Source organism: Lissotriton vulgaris, chromosome 11 (assembly GCF_964263255.1).
Source record: "Lissotriton vulgaris chromosome 11, aLisVul1.2, whole genome shotgun sequence".
NCBI lineage: Eukaryota > Metazoa > Chordata > Amphibia > Caudata > Salamandridae > Lissotriton > Lissotriton vulgaris.
In genome coordinates this window covers 768,256,943-768,276,221 of record NC_141699.1, presented here as the reverse complement: position 1 = coordinate 768,276,221, position 19,279 = coordinate 768,256,943, and positions in this window count along the sequence as shown.

Sequence of the window (19,279 nt, the reverse complement as noted above, 5' to 3'; positions counted from 1 at the left end):
CAGTTAAATAAATGTTGCATATGTCGTGCTTCAATTAATACTATTGCAACTAGACATTTATTATTATTAACACAACACACCAAAAAATGGAAAGACCCAAAATAAAAATTGCAATTCTAATCAAAAATTAAATTAATAGAAGAGAGACCACACAGAGAGAGTTGTTTCATGCACCCATTCATCATATAACCCTAAGCCTACTGGCCCGCAACCGCAAGCTTGCCGGCCTATGGCAAAAACTGCCTGGCCTCAATATGCCCCCCACCCACATGGCCAGGCCCTGGACCAGGCCCCAACAACACCCAAAAAATCGAAATACACACAAAAATCACCCCAATCCAATGCCATCCATGCTCTAAAGGATGTTTAAATTCAAGAGACCCCACAGAAAGACTTGGTCCAGTGCACCACTGAGTACCCCTGGGCATAATGGATGAAAGCAAGGCAGACTGGGTGCAGACCTATGGCACAAAGCACACTGACTTGCTTCAAAATGGCCCCTAGACCCCCACCCACAAGGCCTGGCCCTGGACCAGGCATAAAATTGGCCTCCACCCACATGGCCAGACCCCAAAAATCGAAATACACACAAAAATCACCCCAATCCAATGCCATCCATGCCCTAAATGATGTTTAAATTCAAGAGACCCCACAGAAAGACTTGGTCCATGCACCACTGACTACCCCTGGGCCTACTGGATAGTGTGGCTTTAACAAGCACCCCAAAATTTAAAAAAAACTTCCACATAAAACAGTGAGCTATTCAATTCCATGCCATCCATGCTGTAAATTATATTTAAGTTCAACAAAACTCAAAGAAACAGTTGTATCATGCACCCATGACTAACCCTGGACCTACTGGATACTGTGGCTACCCACAATATATATTTTTTTAAGTGGTAAAAAAGTTTATAAATTGTAGTTGCAGCAACTGCAATGCGCCAAACAAACAACACCAACTTACTTGTAAAATCTCAAATCCAAAAGTGATCCAAACAAAAAGTCCTCACATACAAATATCCAGCAGTAGCCACAAAGAGTAATCCTTCCAGCTCCAGATCAAAATAAAAAGTTACCAGGACATGGACAAAGCACTGGGAGGAGCCTGCTGGACAGGAACAGGAAGTTGGAGACTCTGGGGCACTTCCTTCCGCCCCCCCCCCCAAAAATGGACTCCTTGCACAACAAAGTGCAGCCAAATGTCAATCTGAAGAGGTATTCTGATCCAAATCATCATTTTCAGAAGGTTTATGCTGCCAGCGATAGATTTCTTGTGCAGAATTGCAATTTTTGCGACTTCGGGAAAGCGAGCTGTTCAAATCTCCAGCTGGATGTCAGCTGCGCGTCGCATCTACGTATTCGCAATTGTTTACTCTTGCGATGCGTTTTCGCAGGCCCTTATGACGTATTCGCGTTCTCAAAGTCTCGCAGTGCAAGATGACGGGACTCCATGACGTACTCGCAGTCGAAAAGTCTCGCGCGATCACGCAGCCAGATCCAAAATGGCGCAGCGCACTCAAACCGGGAGGAAAACAACTTGGCGAACTCAGAATCACGGTAAGTCAACGCCGTGCGTGCGAGATTGTATTTTTGAAACGGGACCAAGCAAAAAAATTCACCAACCAGCGAATTTTGGATTTTTGGGCAAATTCGCGCGATTCGTGGACCGCAAAATTGCCATAATTCCGCAAATTCCACGAGCGGAACGAATTTCCACTTCCACTTTTGGGATGCGAATAGTGATGTCCAGATTGAAAGAGGGGAAAACAGCATTTTGTTCCATACACAAACAGCTAGATTCATCAAAGACCCGTTTTGCGAGTCTTTAATAGCGATTCATAAGGAATCGCTATTAAGGACTTGAAAAACGAGATTCATGTAGGAATTGCAAAAAATATTGCGATTCCTACACCTTCCTTAATTGGGATTAGCAAATTGCTAATCGCAAATAAAGAATAAATTCATTCCTATGGGCCGGCCCATAGGAATGAATGGGGAGTATTCCTTATTTGCGATTAGCAATTAGCTAATCGCAAATAAGATAGCGATTTCAAGGGTGCCAGGGGTGTCCAAAGGACACCCTGTAGCACCCCTGAAATGCAAATTTACACAGGTGTTGCGCACACACATGTCCAAAGGACATGTGTGTGTGTAACATGCAACAGAGAAAAATGCACTAAAGTGCTTTTTTTAATTTTTGGCTATTTACCACGAAGTCAGACTTCGTGGTAAATAGCGACCAAATATTGCGAATTCGCAATTTCAAATTGGTTAATGAATTGCATTTAAGGAATCACTAATAGAGATTCCTTAAATCTAATTCCTCGCAAATATGCGATTTCGCAAATAGCGATTTTTGCATTTGGGATGATGAATCCCAAATGCAAAAATTGCACTCGCAAAGGGCCAGATTCTCAGAATCTGGCCCTTTGCCAGCGCAATTTAGCTTGATGAATCGGGCTGTATGTCACCAATTAGATCTGAGGAGTAATATATAACTTTGGCTATTAGTGTGTTCACAATTTAGGGTCTCAGAAAAACACATCAGTCTTAAGGTAGAGTACCCTGAATTTATTAAGTAGGTATCTCACTAGGAAGCACTTTCTGATTCAAAACATTGGACACTAAAACACAGATACAACAAGTTCAAGAACTGTCCTGAAACCGAAGTATCGTTTTTTGCCTCATGTAAGTAGTAATGATGATAATCTGATCACAGTCATGGTCCGGAGAGAAGCTAATGAAGCATCTTCTCCTTTAACCACCCCACTGAGTCAACCAGGCCTAATTCTCAGACAAAAGAAAAATATACGAACAAAATTCATTGTTTCCTACCCGGACAACCTAGTGTGTCTTCTTTTAAACCAGAACTATTTAGAAAATAACCCTGAAAAGTAATCCAAAATCTCTATAATTTTCTTATTTCACACATCTGAGCACCCTTAGAAAAAAAACGAGGGCATCTGGGAATTGCATTAACATTTTACAAAACAAGAGGCACTGGTCGCAGGTGCACCTACATCGTTCCTCACAAGCAATGCCTCTGTCGATTATAAGCCTTAGGTAAATGAAAAGAGCATCTCAGAAAGTCAGTGGCTGAATTTCAGTTGGAATGGGTCCCCCCGTGCGAGTACATAACCAAATGTACAAGGTTCAGTTGGGCAACTATATAGTTCAGGTCTACTGTGTTAGACATAGTTTATGAGCATTTGCACCTAGCAGCTCTAGGAAGGTATCTTTCTGGATTTCCACTTGAGTGACCTTACCTGGTATTACATATACTGCATTCCAAAATGATGAAAAGTTGGGCTTCCACACATATCTAAATGATCTACGTCCTATGTTACACTTCTGGAAAATCTCATTAGGCCACAACTGACAAATTTAATAGGAGACCTCAGAGTAAAATAATCCAATTAAATAGACAAAATACTCTGGCATTTGAACTAGGCTGCCTTAAATCCACCCATAGGTAATAATATCAATCTATTCAGAACCTGCATCTTTGTGAGGGCCCTGTCTTTAGAATCAACATTTTTATTAGGTTGTTGCCATTGAATATTCAAACCACCCAACATAATATATATATATATATTTATATATATTTATATATATATATATATATATACATAAATATATATATATATATATATATATATATATATATATATATATATATATATATATATATATATATATTACCTACTGGCGATAGCCAGTAGGTATATATAGTTAGGATTAATTCTCTATGGAACTTTTGAAAATTCTATGTCTAATAACTTTGGCGTTTGTGGACGGAATCGGCTGAAATTTTCAGGAAAATGGCACATTTTGTTTCTGAGCAGCCCTTGAAAATTTGGGGGGGTTTCGTCAAGGGGGGGCTGGGAAAAAAGGGGGTCCCAAAACGCGTTTTTCCCATGTTAATTTCCATAGGGCGTTTGGCCTTACTTTTAGCTCGAACGGCTGAATGGATTTGCACGAAACTTGGCAAAATTGTAGGGACTGTTAGCCCGATGTGCCTTTGCTGGGTCTCAATATATGTGCTCCAGTGGATTTTGAGAAATTAACGTTTAAAAAAATTTATATATCTGTGACAGCGTCCCAGATAGCGCTCCAGATCGCGTACTTTTCGCGTCACGGAGCTTTGCGAAGCGATGCTGATTGGCTCTCCGGTGTCTGTCAACATTCTAAACAGTCCGGTGCGGCCGCCATCTTGTCTCTCGGTAGGATCGAGAGACAAGAAGAGGTGAAAAACGAAGGGAGAATTTAATGAAAGGGGGCAAGGTAGACCCCTCTTGACCCTCTAGGAATGATGTTGGGGTTATTAAAGGGTCCCGTGGGGAAAATTAAAAAAATTTGATTTTTCACGGTAGAAGCGCTTCCCGGATCGCGAACCGGGCCGCAAACTGGTAGCGAAACGGGAATTCGCCATTTTGTGTTTCGATTTAATTAAATTACTAGGTATAAGGGGGTACGGGAGACGTATCCTGATCCCTTATGCTTTCTGAGGGTGGCTGAGGAGGCTCATATATGTTGATACATGTCTTCCAGCGGCTGTGCGAGAGCGGTTTTTTTTGCTGCGTGACGTCTGTTAACGTTCGGTTCGATGGAAATCAGGAAGTGTTGACCACCATTTTGTCACTGCGATAAAATATTTTGTTATAAATTAATCCTTATTGATAAACATTGTCTGCGCCATCTTGCCTTTTTTCCAATGCCACAATTTTGTCGTGCACGGCAGCCATTTTAGATGCCTTGACCAGACCCACTCTCTGCATGCCGTCGATTCTCAGCACGGCTCCCCACCCTCGCAAGCATCTCCCCCACGCACTGGTCACCCCCGCTCTCTCTCTCATGCATGGGCCATAAACCTCCCCCCATCTGCGCTGCTCTTCCCTGAGAATCACACCCCGTGCCTGCCCGACACCTTCCTTTCACCCTATTCACTACCGCACCCTCTGACACTCCTCTTCCTCTGTGTCCGATTGCCCAGGCCGGTCCCAGGCTATCACCTAGCCCTGCGGATGTAGTTTATGGCCCCAGCTGTAGAGAATCCAGACATGCCAACCCTCCCGATTCAGGCGTGAGACTACCGATTTCAGTGCTAGTCTCCCGCCTCCCGATTCCTGCAAGCAAAAACCTGATTCCTCGGGGGTTTCAGCTGACAGGGCTTGGTATTGTGTAACATGCTAATTCTTCCAGGAAACGTCAAAGGGCCGATGCAGGGGCTCTAGAAGGGGTGATAAACCATTTAAGCCTCATTAACAAGCGCATGGTCTTTTAAAGATCTGTGAAGTACTCGGGGCGGCAGTGTGTGTGCCCTGTTTCAGGAGCGGGCGGGGGGCGGGGGGGGGCACTGCCAGCAACTTGCCAGGCCAGGCAGTGTTCAACACTTGCATCACCCTTTCTCTGCCTGCTATTGCGCTCCATGCTTCAGAAAGGTGAGTTTGAAATGTCCGATCCTGCAGCAGCACACTTCCAAAGCCCACACATGACAATAACCCGATTCAAGGCCCCATTCTCCCGATTTTTTTTTTTAAATCTCCCACTTTGCTCTTCTGAAATGTTGGCATGTATGAGAATCACCCCTCTTCAAAGGAGTTACAGTAGATGAAGGCCCCCACCCCATGAGATCCGTCACACCATACGGGTTCCTACTATCTGATAACCATCCTGTATTGTGCTTGGGGAGGGGGTTCTCACTGTGAGGGTGTGTGGGACCGAGCCTGAAGCGGAAGATTCCAGGGATGCCTCTTTGTACATCAAAGTTTTTACAATTATGTGTCACATTAATAATATATAGCACTTCAACAAAGTAGTAGAATTATAAAACTTTAATAACTTATAAATATATACAACGCAACAAAAACAGTAAACACATTTAAAAAAAATTTTGTAAAAAGAAGCAACAATGGTCAGTAGCTGTGTTTTGTGCGAATAGTCCCAAGGCAGCACAACGAGCTGAGTTCTGGACGGCACCCAGGTGATGTCACCTGGGTGCCGCACTGGTTTTTGGTATCCTACAATGCAGCTCCGAAAAATGGCGTGGGGCGTCCCTGGGGAGGCCTTGTCAGTAGCGGTCTGTTGTGCGAATAGTTCCAAGGCAGCAGAACGTGCTGAGATGTGGATGGCACCCAGGTGATGTCTAGTAAACTGCCGCACTGGTTTTTGTATCCTATAATGCTGCTCCGAAAAACGGCGTGGGCGCCCCGGGGGAGGGGGGGGCGGCGTGAACGGGCCTCCCCAGGTGGCGGCTCGTGTGCTGTAGTGGGGCGCCCCTTTACCGTTTCAGTTGCCATTCCGCCCGCTTTTGGTACACTGTGCCAAAATCCGCCATTCAGCTGAGTTGCGCCTACTCTTGCGGTTCAGCGATAGGCGGCTGCCACAGGACTCTCAAAATGGCGGCAGGCTCTTTCCTTTTTGGGCCTGGTCCACTAAAATGGCCCTGGGACACCTTGGAACTCGGACGCTTGTCTGCTAGGTCTTGGACCCCATTCTCGAAAGCGTCCCCTCAGCCGTGAAGATTCTACAAAAGTCTTGGGGGCCCTCGACTCCTGCAGGCTTCCGGTGGGGAGCGGCTGCCATGATTGCTCGCGGAATGACCACGACGGAGCCACGAGATGGTGGTGCTTTCATGCCGACGCCAGCTTCAGTCTGAAACATCCAGAAACAAGGTAGGGCTTTCATCGTTTTGGAAAAAAAAATGTTCTAAACCAATGAAAAGTGTTATTTTTAGGTCATATGACCAAGCCTTCCATCATTAGGAAACCAAAAGTAAAATGAACCAATGAAAAGTTTTATAAACAAGTCACATGACCTGTTATGCGGCATAGGGCTATAAAAAGCGTAGAAAATCCGTTGGCACGTGAGGCGGCGTCAGTAGCGGACCGATGTGCGAATAGGCCGAAGGCAGCACAACGCGCCGAGATCCGGATGGCACCGAGGTGGTGTCCAGCAAGTTGCTGCACTGGTATGGCTATCCTACAATGCGTAAACGTAACAGGGGAAACCCAATAAACCCTTGTAGGCTTGGGCAATGGTTATTTCAAGTCGAAGGAATGCTACAAGGGATTTGTTTATGTAATGTTAAAACTCAGTTGGGAGTCGTATCAATAGTATCAAACTCCTGTGTAACAAGTATCACATATTTACTGAAATAGAGACCAATCTTATGGAAGGCAAAGGAGACACGGAGAGGTTATGAAATCTGTTCTTCAAAAAGTTTTATATAGATTCAGTAAAGTGAATTTCGAGTCAAAATATGGGGAGACATACATAAAAAGCAAAAAAGAAGTGAAAAAGGGGTATATATCACTTCACCACATCAATTCACAACTTGAACATCAACTCCAATCAATTTATAACAACAACCAAAAGAAATCAATTAGTAGTGGTTGTATGCTTGTGCCCAAGCAACAGTACATCTCCTTTAATAGTTTGATACTATTGATACGACTCCCAACTGAGTTTTAACATTACATAAACAAATCCCTTGTAGCATTCCTTCGACTTGAAATATCCTACAATGCTGCGCCGAAAGTCGGCGTGGGGCGCCCCGTTGGCCTGTGAGGTCGCGTCAGTCAGTGGGGGCTGTTTGAGGATCTGACTGCATTGGAAAGCAATGTGATGCTGTGCGTCGCCCCCAAGATGGAGGCTCCTCGGCTGCAGTGGGGCGCCCCTTGGTGTTTCACTCGCTATCCAGTTGAGTTGCGTTCGCACTTGCGGCTACAGTAGGCCGAAGGTAGCACAACGCGCCGAGATCTGGATGGCACCGAGGCGGTGTTAAGCAAGTTGCCGCACTGGTGTGGCCATCTTGCAATGCTGCGCCGAAAGTCGGCGTGGGGTGCCCCGTTGGCCTGTGAGGTGGTGTCAGTAGCGGACCGATGTGTGAATAGGCCGGAACCAGCACAAGGCGCCAAGATCCGGATGGCACCGAGGTGGTGTCATAGTTGAGAGTTCTGAGCAGTGCTTGTAACACTGTCTGAAGCTTATTTGCACCTGCTGCAGCTTCACTATCGCCCTGGTGTGGCCAAAGATCGCCCATGACATAGGCGGCCGGCTCCCGGGGTCTGGCGGAACTTTTTTCCTTTTCCTTTCTGTATCTTGTCCCACAATCCGTTTGACCTGAAGACACGACCAGGTCCCTGAATGTGTGCAGGGGGACGTTATTGATTGAATCAAAATGGCGGCTTCACACAAAGCTGAGTCAAGCGTTGCTGTTGATGCTATACAGACAAAAATTGGTTTTCAGTTTGTACATTCTTTAGGATTTTTTTTTCCATCCAAGTCTGGTTGAGAGTTTGTAGAACAATGGCTTCAGATTTTCAACATACTACTCTTCAACATTCTTCCTAAATGTAACAATGTGAGACTCACTAGGAGAACGGCTGTTTATCTTTCCTTTCAAAATGCTGCCAACAATATTTTCTGAATGGAAGACACCATCTTGTAGCATAAAGGGCCGAAAGGGGTTCTGGTCCGGCCGCTGGTTGGTGGAGACATTTTGACTATATCCTGGACCTGCCCGGCCTCGCCCAAAATGGCGCCGGTATAAATGGGACTCGTAACTCCTTGTTGTGTACTGGTTGAACAACCTTGATATCACGAGATATGAATGCAGTTTTGAAGCACATGGCGGGCGGGGACGAGAATTGATTGAATATTTCGACATCCCTATTGATATTAAGTTCTGATGTGTTATTGATTACTGTACTATTGAAAGTTCAAATTAACGTCACCCATGGTACTTGCCCGCAAATGTATATCTAGATAATTTTATTGAAAGTGGCCCTGTCGTATTTTAATTACAAAATGTACATCCACCGATTCCGCAACTATTAGACACCTTAGTTCTTGCAACCTAATGGCCTGCTCGTTACGTTCCTCTACAATGTAAATGTCTCCTCATCATATACGATTTCAGTTTGCTCCGTGGCCGGCCCACGTGGTTATAGGCCCGTATTTGTATACTGACATTTTCACAATAAAGGTTTTAAAAACAAAACATGGTAGTAGTATTTACATTGGTAAAGTTTTTAATTTTAGTCACTGTTTTCGAATCAGTAAAAGGCAAGTGAAATAAAGCAGTCCAATTACATGACGGATGAAAGGTATAATACGCAGGAACGCAGTAAAGATAAATGGTCAAGGGCAGTTGTGTTTTCCACTCCTGCAACATAAAGTGATCGATAAGAATCTGATAATCAGGCATATCGGCGACTAAGACAGCAGGCCGAGCCTCTTTTACTCAACGGCTCCGTCATGGGACGAAGAAACGCCCTTTTTCTCGAAAAAGGAATATATTTTACTTGCAGGACAGTTGTAAATTTTCCGGGAAAGTACATTAGCCTGGAACATTATAACATATATGTTTAAGAAAAAATAATGTTCAAAACCAATAAAAAGCGTAATTTTTAGCTCATATGACCAAGCCTTCCATCATTAAAATAATAAAAGTAAAATGAACCAATGAAAAGTTTTATTAACAAGTCACATGACCTGTTATGCTTACGTTACGCGCTGCGCGCCGCGCCCCGGATCGCTTCCGGGAAGCTGCGCTTCGCGCACCGGAGCACTTCCGGGTGCGCTAACGCGGCGTGTCATATAACGCATTACGCGACAACGTAGGTCCAGAATATAGTCAAAATGTCTCCACCAACCAGCGTTCGGAACACAACCCCTTTCAGCAGTCTAAAAAGTTCTGTTAAATGACAACAGAAGGGACAGGCAACAAGAACCATCAGTCAAAGAGGGGAGGGCAAGTTCTTCTCTACCGGGTCATGTTGGGGCGCTACCGGAACTGATCGAATTGGTAGTCTACAGTGTTTCTGGATGTTTCAGACTGAAGCTGGCGTCAGCATGAGAGCACTACCATCTCGTAGCTCAGTCGTGGCCATTCCACGAGCAATCATGGCAGCCGCTCCCCACCAGAAGCCTGCGGGAGTCGGGGGCCCCCAAGACTTTTGTAGAATCTTCAAGGCTGAGGGGACACTTTCGAGAATGGGACCCAAGCCCTATCAGGCAAGCGTCCGAGTTCCAAGGTGTCCCAGGGCCATTTTAGTGGACCACGCCCAAATCTGAAGAGCCAGCCGCCATTTTGAGAGTCCTGTGGCAGCCGCCTATCGTTGCATCGCAAGAGCGGGAGCAACTCAACTACATGGTGAGCGAGACGCTGTAGTCGCAAGAGCGGGCGGTAAACAGCTAAATGGCGGAAGAGGCACAGTGTAGCAAAAGCGGGCGGAATGGCAACTGAAACGGTAAAGGGGTGCCCCACTACAGCGTGTCTTCAGGTCAAACGGATTGTGGGACAAGGTCCAGAATGGAAGAGTCATCAAAAGGCAAAAAGTTCCGCCGGACCCCGGGAGCCGGCCGCCTATGTCGGGGGCGATCTCAGGCCACACCGGGCAACACGACTTGGGGAGGGGGCAGGAGCTAAGTGCCATCTCACCGCCCCTCGGGGGCCTCCGTCAAGCGGTTCAGGGAGGCACCGCATCACATTGTTTAACAATGCAGTCAGGTCCACAAACGGCCCTCACTTACTTTGAGAATAGTGAAGCTGTAGTAGGTGCAAATAAGCTTCAGACAGTGTTACAAGCGCTGCTCAGAACTCTGAACTATGGCACCCAACATCCAGGACTTATGCCATTTGAGCATGGCAGTGACATCGAAGCAACTCAGGGACCAAAACCATGAACGTACACTCACGTATGAAAATCTTACTTGGGGAGGGGGCAGGAGCCAAGCGCCCCCTCCCAGTCCGCGCCACCACACCGTATGTTGAAAATCTGAAGCCATCGTTCTACAAACTGTCATCCAGCCTTGGATGGAAAAATCTAGAAGAATGTACAAACTGAAAACCAGTTTTGGTCTGCATAGCATCAGCAGCAATGCTTGCTATCAGAGTGCATGAGTTTCATGCTCGATCGATTGAGCTAGCCGGATCGGGCAACAAAAAGTATAAAATAGTTATGCAAATAGTTATTTAATAAAATGTTTTACCCTGTTACTTTGCTGGTGTGTTGTATATATTTATAATATTTGCATAGGGTTTGTCGTTATTTTGGGTGGGGTGGGGTGGGCGGCAGAGTCGAGCTGTCTTGCAGCCATCATGATGTGGAGCTAAGTTAATCTTACTAGTTTCGTATTTCTCATGAGGGGTTGTTCTTAATGTTTCTATTCTAGCGAGGTCAAAAACAGATCCCATTAGTGGCCTACTGATTTTGCTCGATTCCTTTTGTTTTTTTAAACTATTTTTCACTATCTGCAAAGACTAAACAGAGTATTGCGACTCTGTGCTTGTTTGTAAATACAGAATGAACCAAAGAGAACCAGTTCTAAAACAGTAAATGCTTGGATAGCAATCAATCAAATAGAGAGAGAAGCAGGCACGACGGATTACAACGGGGCAAAGGCCTGCGTTAACTACCCTTCACTATCTGCAAAGAGAGAGTACTGCTAAGAGAAAAGAGGGGGGGGGTAGGGGGGGCAGCGTTCAAAGCACATCAGCGTGCATAAACACGAAAATGTTTTTACCTATCATGTACTTGACATTTGACAGCATTTGATATTTGGTATTAAAAAACCATTGAAATTCACAGAAAAAATCATAGGTTTTTGGCCATATATAGTTAGGGATTTGCATTTACAAAACCTTATTTTACTCGCATAAAACCATTGAAATTCGCATATATAGTTAGATGCGCTAACTATATATCGCGCACCCACAATCCACTGCTGATGATGTCACATATTACATCATTCATGACATGGTCAGTGACATCACTGATGACATCACTGATGACAACTCAAATGACATCACTGATGACAACTCAAATGACATCACTGACAACATCACTGATGACATCAATCATGTGATAATACGATCAACCTCTTCAGACTCTAATATAACCTTAGATACACTCAGAGTAAACAGACACTCACAGACTGTCACTCATCCATGGAGTTACTCACACACCTAGTCAGTCATGCACTGAATCAATCACACCTCCATATCCTCAACTATACAGTTATACACACCTTACTTAGTCAAACATATACTAACACATATTTACTCTTTTATACAATCCCTGATACAAGTTCACAATGATCCATACAGCCACTCACACATTCACTGGCTCTTATGCACAGTAATTTATATATGTGAACTTTCACATGTACTGTGTTTTACATATGTACTTACTTTGACATGTAGCACTGAGATATCCATTCACTCACCAATACACTCGTACACAGTCAACCACCCATACAGCTGTTTCCACATGCAGTTTTGAACCCATAGATCTAGTGAATAAACTGTTCACACATGTATGCACAGAGTCACACACCTCCCAGCCACCCCCACACACACACTCATTCTCCCATACAAATACTTGGGCAACCAATCAATAACCCATACAGTTACTCATATAGCTACTGATCAACACATGCAGCAGTTCATAGAACAACAGATATAATGATGCACAAATTAAGATAGTTTAGTCACTAACCCATGCACTCAGTGAGACAAATTTAATCACTCTCTCATACAGTCAGTCATGCACCTACTAAATCCTTCATCCAGACACTTATACATCCACTCATTCTTCAATATGTAAGACATATTTTAATTTTACAGAAACACACAGCCACTGGATGATGTCATCAGTGATGTCATCAGTGATGTCATCAGTGATGTCATCAGTGATGTCACTGACCATGTCATGAATGATGTAATATGTGACATCATCAGCAGTGGATTGCGGGTGCGCGATATATAGTTAGCGCATCTAACTATATATGCGAATTTCAATGGTTTTATGCGAGTAAAATAAGGTTTTGTAAATGCAAATCCCTAACTATATATGGCCTAAAACCTATGGTTTTTTCTATGAATATATATATATATATATATATATATATATATATATATATATATATATATATATATATATACCACAAATAGCATTCCAAACCACCTCTAGCTCAACAAACTGGCGAAGAAGGAGAACGAACCACTAAATCAGGCAAGATGTTTTTCTTTATTGCCAAGTTACAGCAGTGACGTGTTTCGGGCGCGAAAGCCCTTGATCACACATCGACCACAGTGAAATGAACAACTTTAAATGCTTCACCAAGTGCACTCCCACCAACATAGGTAATTGGGTCATGTGGCCCTAGAGAGTGAGAAAAGACTATGCACTCCAAAATCTATGTCTGTATAAATACATATATACATAAAACAAAGCATTTCACCATATTAAAGTCACTGTTTAAATACATCCAGAGGAATAACACGTAATATATCCTGTGCAAAACCCATCAAAAGGGTACTATAGACCTAAATGAATGTTTATGACTGTATAAATACATTTCATCATTTGTTTGAATGAATATGCAGTCCACAGCTCACATGTCTTTAGAAAAATGCTGAGTTTCATTACTGTTTAAATACATGAGAAAAAACGATAATACGTCTATGATTTCCCGCAAGAAGAACTTTATTATGGCTTTATAATGCATTTGGAGTTCAAGTGCAAAGTATAGCAAGATCACTGTGCAAAACTGTGCAAAATTGTGCAAAAAAGCTAGGAACGTGCAAACCGTATGATAAATAACATATATCCATATTGTTAACAATAATAAACCAACTATTGCATAAAATTGTTAAAATCATATAAATAGTATTTTAAAATATCATAATGGTAAAAATAGTGCAAAAGGAGGTGATATAACTATTATTTACATCACAATTGCTAACAGAGCTATACAAAGAATGTTGCCATGTGAAAATCATCATTTATTTGTATACATTGATAGTAGGAAACCTATTTATCAAGGAAAAATTTGTGAGTTCATCTCTATCCCAACACTCAATTCATCTTCAAAATTAATGGGAACGGCATCTATGTCAGCTTGGTTAAAAAGCGTATAACCAGTTACTTCAAGACCTATAAGAAAGTATGCATTTCTTCTGTGTTATTTAGTCCGTTAGGTCATTTGCAATCAAACTTCAATATCATCTTGGTTTCGAGTTGGTGCAATTGGCACTCACGGTTTCCGCCTCTGCATAGTTTGGGGATTGCCCCTATCACAAAGTATTTTAAACAGGCGACATCATTATTATGACTTTTTTTTAAATGACGTGCCACAGGATAGGCGGGATCACTATGTAGGATAGCACAAAGATGTTGTAAAATCCTGACATGCACCTGCAGCTTGGTGCTACCAATGTAGTGCAATCCACAGGTGCACTTCAGGACATACACGGCAATCTCCATTTTGCAATTGTAGCTCCTAGAGATTGCCACCTCTTGCATGATGTACGGGGTTTGATAATGGGTGGTATTTATCCCAAATTTATAAGCTCAGCAACTGGTACAGTTCCGGAATCCGAATGCTGGTTTAAGCCACATAGTGTTAGAAATTGTTTCAGGACTGCTCTTGTCTAGCACCGCACCCATATTTCTTGCTTTTCTGAAAGTTATAGTGGGGGTGCTAGAAAGCCTAGGATAAAGTATAGCATCAGTTAGCAAGATCGGGCAGTTTTTCTTTACAATTGCTCTCATCTTTTTTTCTTCATTGCTATACGCTGTTAATAATCTAGGGCTATTATTGTTTGCAATCTCTTTCTCTGTGATTTCTCAGATTCAATCAATACATCATTTAATTCACTGATTGTGAAAAGGCTCTCTCTAGGTCTTAATTCGGCCTTTTCAATCGCCTGTTGTACCAGTCTGTCAGAGTACCCCCGTACCTCAAGCCTTTTAATCATATCATTGAGGCACAATTCAAAATCCATTTTTGTACTGCATATACGCTTTAATCTCAAAGTTTCTGCATACGGAATACTGGCAATTAGATGCTTTGGATGCAGACTGGTGGCATGAAGCATGGCATTTCCAGCTGTGGGTTTCCTAAACAGAATTGTTTCTATTCTCTCATCTTTCATATAAACCTTCACATCTAAAAATTCCACACTTACTTTACTAATGTGCGATGTGAAGTGAAGATTGAGGGAATTCTGATTAATTTCATTTACAAAGTTATGGGCCTCTGATTCTTCCCCTTGCCACAGAATAAAAATATCATCTATGTATCAGAGATAACAGATTACTTTTTCTTGGACCCATATTTTGTGCTGTCTTTTTAGGACCTGTTCCTCCCGCAGTCTACGTGTAAATACGCATAGCTGGGGGAGAACCCATCGCCACTCCTCTGAGTTGCCTATACAGTTCTTTTCCGAACAGAATAAAATTGTTATATCAACAACACTCAATAAGTTTGATAATAGCCTTATTGTGTTCATGATATTCACACGATCTGTTTAATAGAAAAAATTCAACAGCAGCCATTCCATGTATATGATTAATGCTCGTATAAAGAGACTCAATGTCTAATGTAATAAGCAACACATCATCACTCCAACCAAGTTCTTTAATTTTTTCTAGAAAGTCACTTTTACATAGCTTGGTAAATCCTTGACTAAGTCCTGAAGGAAAAAATCAATGTACTGACTCACTTGCTCTCCGGCGCTTTTAATAGCTGATATTATCGGTTGCCCAGGTACTGGTATTAGTTCATTATGAATCTTGGGAATCAGATATAAAACAGGGAGGACTGGAAATTCATTGTTAATAAATTTGAATTCATCACTCGAAATCAGTACCTCCCTGCGCCATAATGAAAGTTGCTTATACAAAGCGTCTCTGGCCTTCGAATTTTCTCTGTATGTTGTCTTTTCATAGGAATTTGTGTCACTCAATTGCCTGTTGGCCTCTGCAATGTATTGTTTCTTGGGCCAAATAACCAAATTACCTCCTTTATCAGAGTTCTTTATCACAATTTCATTATTGTTGCCAGGTTTTTTCATTAGATGTACATATTCCAGTCTCATATGATGAATCTTCTTTCTCTTTTTGCCTTTCGTGTGTTGATATCATTTTTTATATCATTGATAACACAGTCATGAAAGGTGTCCACTGCATCCTTTGGCATTAAAGGAATAAAATTAGACTTTACTTTAAATGGACTGAGTCCCGATCCTTTTTGTGTCATATTGATTTTATTCAATCTCAATTGTGTGGCAAGATCAGAGTCTGGTCCCATTGGTTGAAAGCTAGTCGCATCACTGAGGTCTTGCAGAGTTAAGAGGGTAGAAACATCAGAGGCTGATAGTTTGTTGCCAACAGTGTCGTTTGCGCAGTCGATGTTATCATTGGCTGCCTTTAGTGCGAAGAAGTTTTGTCATTTTAGTTTTCTGAAGAAACAAAAAAAATCAATGCGAGTGTTCGCATAGTTAAAACTCTGGCCAGGACAATAATTAGGGCCCAAAGATAGTAGTTGTTCCTCTGCTTTTGTGAGAACAACTGTAGATACATTTACAATGCTGTTATCAGTTACTGTCGTTTCCTCTGCCAAGTGCTTTTTTCTTCTTTTTTTGATTTTTTCTGCACTTGCGTCTCCTCTCTCGTCTCAGCTTATTCTTTCTTTTTCTTTTGGCTTCTTTAGCTGCCTTGGTCTCAAAGTCTGAAGCCTCTCCTCCACAACAAAATCCATCTCTTGTTCCAGGTTAAATTTTGTTGGGGCTTGCTGCCTGGAAAAATCTGAGTTATAATTAGAGTCACTTGTCCAAGAGACTGATTCTGCACTGGGCATTTCATCATGCTCACTTGTTCCAGCATTGTTGGAGGCTGCTTGCTGTGGCATTGATGTTATGCCTTTCTTGCTGAACTCTTGTCTCTTTACAGCATTGTATTTTCATGCAAACATGAAGAATTGTCCATTGCTGTAATCCCCCTGGTCTTGTGGGAACTTGTGTGCCTTTCTGGCTTTTATTTTTTCTTCATGCTTGCATAGATGTTAATTCATGGCATCAAGCAACTTTTTAGTGGCCTCAGAGACGGAATCTTCTTTATTTTCAATTTCAGCATTGATTCTTTCAATCTCCTCCAATATGGCTGAGCGATCTATGTCGGCATATTTTATGAGAATATGAACTAAATTCATTGATGCAGATAAATTACTTTTGCCCCACTCTTTCAATATAGCAGGGTTGGGCTTGTCAAAACTCGGAGACAACAAAATACGCAGTCCACGTGGGACCCTGCCCACCTACGAATATTTGCTCAGCGACCGGTGCTCCCACCATTTTGTGTTTTCTATTCTTCTCTAGGTCCCTGATTAAAGCTCTTGTATTGGATTCTCCCCCATTAGTGTTATCGGGAACTTTGCTCGTGTTGTTGACATTCGCTGGCACATTCCCGAACAGCTCGTCAGCTGCCTCTTCACTTTTGCGGACACCGAAAGAAGAAACAGAGATGCAGAAAGGGGGAAGAGGAAAGAGGAGTGGAGAAAGAGGCAAGAGAAGTGCAGAAAGAAGCAACAGATGTGCAGAAAGTGGGAAGAGGGGTGGAGAAAGAGGCCAGAGGGGTGTAGAAAGAAGCAAGAGATGTGCAGAGAGAAACAAAAGAAGTACAGAGAGAAGGAACAGAGGTGCAGAAAGAAGCAGGAGGGGTGCTGAAAGAGGGAATGGGGTGCAGAAAGAGGCAAGAAAAGTGCAGAAGAGGCACGAGGGGTGCACAAAGAAGCAAGTGAGGGTCAGAAAGAAGCAACAGGGGTACAGAAAGAGGCAACATAGGTGCAGAAAGTAGAAGAGATGTGCAGAAAGAGGCAAGAGAAGTGCTGAAAAAGAAAGAAAGGTGCAGAAAGAAGCAACAGAAATGCAAAAAGAGGCAAGAGTGGCACAGAAAGAAGCAAGAATGACTTGCACACCATTAGTACCAATTTAACACCCACATTTAGCAATAAGTAACAGGTGACCATTCTAGGTTTACAAAGTACCTTTCACCATGCTGCAACACTTGTTGCTGCATTTTTGGTAATGTTTGAGCCGTTTGACCTAGAAATAAGGCATTTTTTAATTAAAATCTGCAGATTAGGCATCATATGATGGATTATGTGGCTAATGCGGAAAATGTATAATTGTGCGAAAGTCGGTGCAGCTAAACAGTCACATAATTCCAGTGGCCCTGCTCATACCTCTGACTAGGTCCAGAAGGGCTCCTCAGTGAATTTTTGTATCATTGAGTTAATAGTTTAGCTTCTATGAAAACGAGGAAGACTAAACCTGAGGTTACCACTCCACAACACACACTACCATACCACGTAATTACTCTCCATCACGCATAATCCCACTCTACATAATTCCTATACACTAAATACCACATACTTTCTATCCACATAATTTCACTGCACAACATACCACATAATTCCACTACACACAACCTACATCCACTCCACTCCCAAAAACATTAGTAAAAAACTTTTACATTTACAAAGCCAATAGCTCTAACTCTCGCAAATGCGAAACCTATTACATTGCAAATGCTTCTTTAAATAGTTGTCGCGTTTGCAGACTGGTGGAGAAAGGGTACTGGGCCTCTGACCAGCGCTCAGGTATTCTGCTGTGTAGAACTTACTGGAGGTAACAGGAGTGCTTCTTGGCCCCCACAGTCCCTAAGGATTAAAGTGGACTTCATCCCCCAACCCGTAGTGTGCCAGGAGGCACGTTTGCAGACTGGTAGAGAAAAGGGGGGTGTAGCCTCCGAAGACCTCTTAGGAATCCCACTGTGTGGGATTTACTGGAGGTAACAGGAGGGGTAGTCGTTTTGGCACAAAGCCTTCCTCTGTGTCATAAAAGGAAGGCTTAGTGCCGAAACGTCTGTGCGGTGTTTTCTCTATGCGAAATTGGGAGAAAAACAGAGATTTAATTTGAACGTTTGGTCACGACCGCACCGCGCCTTCCTCTAGCTGTTACTTTCCAGCACAAAAATTCAAAGTTAAATAAAGTTTAGATTGAATAACATCATTTCCTGTAATAAACAACAATGATGGACTTATTTCATGCTAAAGATGCGGCCATCTTAGAATGTATAGATACCACTACTTTAAATAAATGGCTTTTTAAAAACATGAGACGAGTTAAAGAGAAAATATCGAGCCCTGAATGGGCATAGTCAAAAAATATTAAATCATTTGTTGAAACATGCTAATGATTCATTCTTCTCAAAATTATTTGTCAGTATTTGATCATGAGAAAAGGGGGGTATCTCATCCAAAATCATCATATTTACAAATACATTTTTAGAAAATTAAAAAGAAAGAGATGATCACTCTTCATTCTTTAGAACTATTATTCATAATGCATGATCAACAGGAATTCATACAAAATTAATTAATCATAAGTTCGACTTTGCAAGTATTGCTTTCAGACTAAACAAAA